The sequence below is a fragment of the Lolium rigidum genome, chromosome 5 (assembly GCF_022539505.1).
Source record: "Lolium rigidum isolate FL_2022 chromosome 5, APGP_CSIRO_Lrig_0.1, whole genome shotgun sequence".
Lineage (NCBI taxonomy): Eukaryota > Viridiplantae > Streptophyta > Magnoliopsida > Poales > Poaceae > Lolium > Lolium rigidum.
This window is the reverse complement of record NC_061512.1, coordinates 40,473,331-40,481,693: the sequence shown is the minus strand read 5'-3', so window position 1 is coordinate 40,481,693 and position 8,363 is coordinate 40,473,331. Positions and strand designations below refer to the sequence as shown.

General features: G+C 45.7%; 1 long non-coding RNA gene across 1 annotated transcript; it reads right to left on the bottom strand.

Moving 5' to 3' along the window:
- Positions 1-2,390: 2,390 nt before the first annotated feature.
- LOC124658361 lies at positions 2,391-4,642 on the bottom strand. The gene is made up of 4 exons (XR_006989153.1): positions 4,573-4,642; positions 3,674-3,807; positions 3,039-3,201; positions 2,391-2,828 (listed from the first exon to the last, which is right to left on the bottom strand). It is a non-coding gene; the product is annotated as an uncharacterized LOC124658361 (long non-coding RNA).
- Between the last annotated feature and the right edge of the window lie 3,721 nt (positions 4,643-8,363).

Sequence of the window (8,363 nt, the reverse complement as noted above, 5' to 3'; positions counted from 1 at the left end):
CACGCCTTGGCATGAGATGTAATTGATACACATTGAGGATATATGGCGGGTATCTTCTCGAGAACTCTTTGGTGCATGTTTTTCAAGAGAACAACAAATTTAAGGTCGACACATAGTATTTGTGTTGACTTTGAATAATAACTATGCTTTGATTAAGAGGAGTTTCATAATACTCCATCTTTTTTTGTAAAACATGGCATACTTTTTTAGTCAAAAGTTCAATGTATATTAAGTTTCATCAATTTTGTAAACTAAATTATGAACCTCTACAAAACAAAATCAATATATACATCCAACATATATAGAGTATGGTTTCATAGTGTATTTACTTAGTACTTTAGAGGATTATATTATTAGTCAAACTTATAAGTCGTTAGATTCTTAAACTAAAAATATACACCTTATTTGTTCAAATGTAGGTAGTAAAAGATAATGGTCAATTTATTGAGGACTGTTGTATAATACTTGGAATATGTGAATACACTTATTCTCTAGAATCATCACACTAAATTTTCAAACGAAATATATTATCACGACGCCTTGAATCCCATACACTGTACGATCTTAACACATGCACTCGAGACGAGAGGATCAAAATATGCTCAGTTTTGTTACATAAAGAAATGAAACCACCCTCGGTCCTTCTACATGGCCCTGGCGGCCGCACCGAGGTGTCACCGTCACTGTCCGTCGCCTACCTAACCTCGACGCATTCCCCTTCCCGCGTCGCTGCTAGAGGGAGCCACCTAGCGGCACCGCCGACGAACATGGCCTTCCCTTGGTGCGGCGATGCCCTATCTGGAGGTCAACAAGACCTCAACTGGCGGCGCAGGTGGTTCCTCGAAGGTGAGCTGGCTACTTCAGCTGCACGGGAAGGTGTGGATCTAGCGAGCACGGTAGACGGCGAGTCCTTGATACATGGCAAATGTATCCATGAACTTTGTTATACTTGATATGATAAATTTAGGCTTGTTTTACGGTACCTTTTACCACTCCTGGATAGAGGAGAGGTATGATTTAAGCAATGGTTAGGATTAACCGATTTAAATTAGATCCGTCAGCCCAGCAAGACGCTGATCATGGGAAAAAAACTAAAACTAGTTGTATTCGGCCCGGCCCAACATTTGGATAAGTGATCGCTCGAAGGCTGTTCAAGCGACCGTGTACATCGATCAGAAACGCCGCCGCCACATTGAGACCCGTGTCCGTCTCGAGGGTGACCGCTGCCTCCGCCGCCTCCGCCGCCGGATCGGCCTGATCCTGCATCACCGGCGAGCGACGCCGACACCAGCTCGCCCTTTTCTGCATCGCAGGCGACCGCCGCTGCCAGCAGATCGGGCTGGTCCTGCATCGCCGGCGAGATACGCCGTCACCAGGTCTACGCCGTCCCAACTTCAACAGACGCCGCCACCAATATCTCCGCCAGGTACGTCGACCCCGAAGCATGATCGTAAATCCCGTCGCCACCAGGTCTGGTCATGCAACTCAGTTTCAACCAACGCCAATTCTTGTTCAAAAGAAAAAACGCCAATTCATATGGTTCAGGTTCAGGAACTTCAGCTGCTGCATCATTTCTTTTTCTGATGTGGAATAACTTTATGGTTTTATCTGGACTGCATCCATTCTAGCCAATGTAGTTGCCTTGCTGCTGTTTTCCATTTCAAAAGTGACTGACTTCGTTATTGTTTCTCCAAACAGCTCGACATTTAACCAGAGAATCGCGAATGGTTGAAAGGAAGAAGCCTGGAAGGGCGAAGGCAAGAAAGAGCTTCCAATGGGTCAAGCGGTAACACGCAAGTTCTGCCGCTCTTTTTTTGCTGAATTGTCAAGCTAAGATGAGATCTGACGCTGTTCTCGTAATGCTTCGGGTCTATGTGCAAAATTGCAGTGCCTCTGGTGGTGGCAGGTACTCTTCTATTTGTTGTGGATTCTCAGTCAGCATAGATCTTGTATTTGCACTGGAGGTGTTGTTATTTCAGCGGAAAGCCCTTGGGAGTTTTGTACTCGGATATTGCAGTTTGTGTCGATCATCGAGTTCCTGAGACACCAGCTACTGCGATTTTTTGTATGTTGATACAGCAAACAGAACCAGATAAAACCATTTGACTAAATCTAGATGCAGAAGAGCTGCTGCGAGCTTTTGTAAATAATTTATTCACTTGTTGTGTCCGGTATGTACAGAGCTACTTGTTGTGTTACCATTTTTCTGACTGGCCGGGAGCTTGTGCTTTGCACTCACTGTAATTGGGCAGAACGAATATCGAGTGTGTAGATAAAAAGTGCGACACTTCATTCTGCTAGCAACACTTTATTTTGGATGCGAAACTCAGAATTGAGAGACTGTCATGTTGTTCCAGCGAAAACCAAACAGTAGAGCCACCAAAAAACTCTCTCTGCATACAACATGCCGACAACGAGTTTCAGTGTGCAATTGAACTATTTCAAAAGTAGGATAAAGAGTATTCTGAATCAATCAAGATAACTATCTTAGATGACAGATTTCTCAATCAAACAGAATGACAAACTGAAGTAAACATTGGTAGTTTCAAACTGAATAAAAAAACAGCTAGTCCGAAACATTATAAACTGAAGTAAACACCGGAGAGAAGGATCATAGCAAATTCCAATGATGCCTCATCATAAAGACCAGGACCTCTGCCATCGATCTTGCCACGCCAGATATTAAATTTGTGCTTGCGGCTCAGGTCTTCGTCATCGTCAGGGTAGAAAGCAATTGCCCTCGATCATCAAAGGGCCACGGTGGATGACCTCCTTCACAGTGCCATCCACTTGGGGCACCACTTGATTGGAATCACTTTCACCGAAAACTAGAAAAGTAAAACAAAATCAAATGAGCAACTATCCATGAGACCAATATCAACTCAATAAGCTAAAAGTGGCACAAACAAAGTCTACACTACATGCTAGCAACGGAAAAAAATTCCAATATAGTTTGAATCACCCTATCTTGCACATTAACCCAGCAAATTTTTATAGTTCTAAAAACATGTAGACATCCAACTCCTACCAAGCCTCACCTTGCTTCAGCATACTCTGAAATACAGCAAATATTTTATGTGAGCTTTTGATCCTTTGCTGATCTTCTTTATGTTCTGTAATATATAAAGATCAAAAGCGCCTATTCCAGCAACATCAGATCCTCTCATGCTTTTCAGTTTCCGGCAGATAGTAGTAAGGATACTGCAAGGAAAAATATTGAGGTGGAGGAATTACTGGAACTATCACTTTTATAACCTATAGGTGAATGAAACCTACAACAATATGACATACACTAATCAATTCAGAAAATTTATTGAAAACATTTTAGTACACTTCACTAAAACATAAGATCAATAAGTTATGAATCCTAATGTAACTAAATTTCCTTATTAGCGGCATATGAGGAAATGTCAGTTTGCTATCCAGTGGTTGTAGCCTATTGAACATCTATGTGAGATTGCCTCAAATGGTTGCAAGGGGCTGCATAATCCGGCATGTTTATATAGCGAAACCTGGCCCTCGTACTCTAGAATTCAGAGAGATAGAAGCAACAACAGATGGAGATTCAGTTCCACGAGATTTGTATCTAATACACATGCACAAATAGTACTGACAAGGGAATTAAGCCTTGAACTGGCGGACAGATTTACATGTAACAATCAAAGGAACTTACTCCCACCGAAGGTGACCAACTAGCATCGTCTTCCTTGTCTTCATAAATAAGGACATACTCCTGGTCTTGGAGGCAATCAGCCTTGCCATTGGTAAGCCTGTCCTTGGCTGATGGTTTACGCACCGCGCTCCAACCTAAAAGAAAGATGTTGTGGACTTTGAATTATTTGGTAGTTCACCTACTACTGGATACTTGTCTATAGCATTTGATGACCTAGTCTTCTTATTCAGGTCTGAAGAGGAATAGTACAAAAATCGAAGTTGCACTTGCAACCACATGGAAATACAATCTTTCTTATGTCATGTTTCTTCATGACTAATCAGACCCAAGCTGTGCAAATGATTCCACTCTTCCTCTTTATTATAATAAGCATTGCTTTTCAGATAATTCAGAAAAATCTAACATAGGTTGAAATCTAGAAGAAAACCTTCAAATAGAGCAACACTGTTCAACTGTATTTGCCTCAAAGGCTAAATCCATAAAATATGATAACTTTAGTAAGGGTGTGTAACTGTATACGCATGATAGAGAAAAAATGCATACATGACATAAATTCAGAAACTGAAAGATCACATAAGACTTAAGAAATTCTAGGTCGCAAAATTGCAGATAACAGAGGCACTAAGCATGATTTGTTGTCTTCTATAAAATGGATTTACCTCACAGATTAACGAGTATAAACATAAACATATGACTAAATAGGTGAGTGCAAGCACACAACATGGCAGGAACAATCTATATTCTTTCATGCTTGACACAAAGGAATTGGCAGCAACAGTCGCTGTCAAAATGAACTATTGCTGAATGTAGCCTAGGATCTGACTCCCTCCTCTCAGCTCACGCGAGGTCGAAGAGGATATTCAGAGGTGGAAGAGGATATTCAGAGAAAGATTCAATACCTGCATAGTGTTTGCGGTGGCGGGAGACATTCATGAGGTACCCCAGGCGCTGCGCCGGACGCCATCTCCGTGGCTCGCGTCGCCGCCGGCGCATCCTGCTGGCCGGAAGCACCTCGCCGGCATGCTAGGGCGTTGAACATGGCCGGCCGCGGTGGCCGTCGCCAGGAGACACCGTCGAGCAGCCTTGCTCATCCCCAGAGGACAATAGGAGCACCCGTCGAGCTCTGGCCTTCCCTTACCTCGGAACGCTCGCCCTGGTTCGTCGGCTCGGTCGCCACGGGTCGCTCTCCGTAGCAGGAGAAGGAGAAGGGCGCCATCCGTGGCCCGCGCCTTCCTCGTTGTGGAGGTGCTCCCGGACCCCCCCCCCTCCGGTCAGCGACATGTTGCAGCAGCAGTCCGCCACGTCCATGGCGAGGACGACCCAGACGCTGACCGCGGTGTAGACGGCAGAGTCGGCATGGGGATGGAGAGACCGAGATCCTCCGCGGCGATGGTGAGGATGGAGGCCGTGAAGGTGAGTAAGGCGACCGAGGATTCGTTGTCCACCGTCGTGTTCCTTTCCATCTGAAGCGGTGGCGCCGGAGTTGGGGATGGACAGAGCGGTGGCGGCGCCGCCGGCGGAACCTCTCTCATCACGGTGGAAGAACGAAGAGGAATCGCACCCACACCCGCTCTAATCGGCAGCTAATGGGGCTAGACCAATCTACTGGGTTGGGCCCGTCTATTGGGCCGGCCCGTCGACGTTTTTTTTACTGAGGTGTGAAAATTGTGAGAGGTATGTAACATACCTCTCTCATTTTGGACAGTGGTATGAAATTATTTGGACCATTGGATGGACGAAAATTAATGGCTATTATTCATTTAGGGGTACCACAAAAGAACCTATGATATGTATATGTGAGGTTTTCTAGTTGTTATACATTGATTTTTGGGGATGTGAAACAAAGTTCCTTTTAATGTTTTTTACGCTGTAGTATAGAAAACCCCTTTTTCGGTATTTTGAGTTTCAGGGACCTTATGGACATCAAATTGAGCTGAAATTTTTGTCACATCATTGTTTGAAGATTTATCCGAAGATGGGAAGGAGGACAAGAGGAGGCTCCTGGGCCATGGGAGAGGGCGCACAACACGACCACCCATGGCCATCATTGTGGGACCCGCCTTGGCCCTCGAGCATCTTTTCGCTTCGGTTGGGACGTCCTCCAATGAATTTTCCTAAAACGCCTATATATATGATGCCATCTACAGGTTTTCAAAGGAGTGGCTGTCAACAGAGAAACACACGAAACAAACAAATTATGTGAAGATTTGAGAGATGAAGTGTCGCAGAGCCGTCTCCGGTTTCTCTTCCGCCTGCATCAACATCACCGTGGTTGCCACCATGATGAAGATGAACTACAAGCTTGTGGAAGTAGCTTGTATCACCTTTCTATATGCTCTTCACTAATTAGTATCACATCAGCTGCCTACATGCTTGTGATCATCTATATAATGTTTTGATGGTGAATATTTTGTTTGCTCAAGATAGCCATGCTAAATAAACTTCATGTCAAAATCTTTAAGGCAATTAGTGGACTACTTGTTATGTGTCGTTTTTTTTGTACTTTTGTACTTTCAGTGATCGAATCTAGGCAATTAGTGTGTATCCTAGTTATGCAGACGGCAGTTGTAATGCTTAATGTATTTTAGTAATAAAGCGTACTTTATAAAAAAGTGATATGTGCAACACAAAGAGTTCCCAATATCTACAAAGAGTTTCCCAAAGACTTCCCACTCCCTGGACATGGCAGGAACTTGAGTGGTGTTGAGGCGAATCACAGGGCTTATACACAGTTGGCTTAAAAGATTGCTTTAGATGCCCTAATTAATTTCAGTTGGTTTTTTAGATTTGGCACATTTGCAGCAAAAAAACGTGTGAGTAAAAAACAAAACAGTTGGGTGAGAGTGGGTTGCCCCGAGCACAAATGACCTACGGTTACAGGCCGACGAGGGAGGCCCAGCAACACCACTCTCAGTCGCGACTCCCAACTGTGCCCCCCATGGGCCGTAGCTGGGGTGATGAGCCCACGCTACTGGGCTCGGCGACAACTCATCAAGCGGCTCCACCTTTAAACCGGCGCTCACGGTCTTATGCTTCCGAGGTGGGACTAAACCGTGCGTGCAGGCACGGCACAGATCACGCTTCTCCGTCTGCTCCGCCGCGACTCGACTTTTCCTCTCCTCTTCTCGTCCTCAATTCCTTATCCGACCTCTCTGCCCTATCCGACCCCAGCACCAACCCACCGCCGTCGTCGCCCATGAAAGGCGCACCTCCGCCGGCCACCAACCCGACTTGGCAGCAGAAGCTCTAGTCGGCCTGGGGCGCACCTTCGTCAGTTCGCCGCACCTCCGCCGGCCACCTGCGCTCACCTCCCCCTCCGATTCCCATCAACAGAAGCACGCCCCAGCCACCAGTAACCTCCCCATAGCACCCAATCGCAGCTTGGTCGCCCATGAAGGCGCCCGCGATGAGGACGAGGAGACGGTCGACTTTGACGGAGGGGCGACCACGGAGCGCCGGAGCGCGATTACCGGGCTTCCCCCAACTCCTGCCGGGACCTGGACGACTACCAGTAGTCCGCCGAAATGATCTTGCGGCGGCGCGGACCAAGCGCAGGGGGCGGACCTCGGGATCTCCTGCAGCAAGGGAGGAGCTGGAGCTCGCGCAGGGTCGCCCCGTGGAGGGCAGGCTGTGCCGACATGGAAATTGTGGAAACGAGAAAAGAGGACGAGGGTGAAATGGGAATATGCCTTGGACAACCGAGTCACCGACGAAAGAAAAGAAGACAAGAAGGACCAGGACTCTCGTGGCCTCCTGAATCCTGAATCCTGATGCATACGTTTGATTGATGTGTGAATTGCAAGAAAGGCTTACCGGGGAAACGCATTCGTTAGAGATTCCATAGTCCTTCTTGTTGTTGTGAAAGTTGCTGTGAAAGTTATCGTGAATTCGGCTAGGAAATTCGGCTAGCCAATGTTGTACATTGATTAAATTGCGTTTAGTTTGTGCAAAGTTATGTATTGATGTTTTGAAATTGTTTATCGTTTTGTCAAGTTCCCTATTGCAGCTCTAAAGTTGTCTATGGTTGCATGATGTTATTGATACGAAGTTTCTACCGCTACAATGAAGTTGCTTTGCAGCTTTGATCTGCCAGAACAACGTTGGTGCCTATCGGAACAATTCTAATGTCCAAAAGAGCAACTTCGGTGTTTATGGTGCAATTCTAGTGATGGCAACACAATTTTGGTGCCCGATGACACGTTATGGTGCAACTTTGGTGCTCTAAAGAGCAACTTTGACTTAGAACAATTTTGGTGCCCCCCACGGAGCAATTCTGATACCCAAAGAAGCAACTTTGTTGTGTGCAATGCTGGTGCCTAACAACGCAATTTAGGTGCCTAACATAGCAACTTTGGTACCTGATGGCGCAATTCTTATGCCTTATGGCACAACTTTGGTGCCTAAAGTGCAACTTTGACCTATCAGAACAATTTTGGTGCCCTTGGAGCAATTCTGATATGCAAAGGAGCAACTTTAATATCTAACTGTGCAATTATGGTGCCTGACAACACAAATTTGATGTCTGACACAGCAACTTTGGTGCCTGATGGCACAATTCTTATGCCTTATGGTGCAACCTTAGTGCCTAAAGTGCAACTTTGACCCGTTAGAACAACTTCGGTGCCCCCTGGAACAATACTTTGTCCTGTTAGAATAACTTTGGTGTCCCTGGAATAATTCTGATACCCAA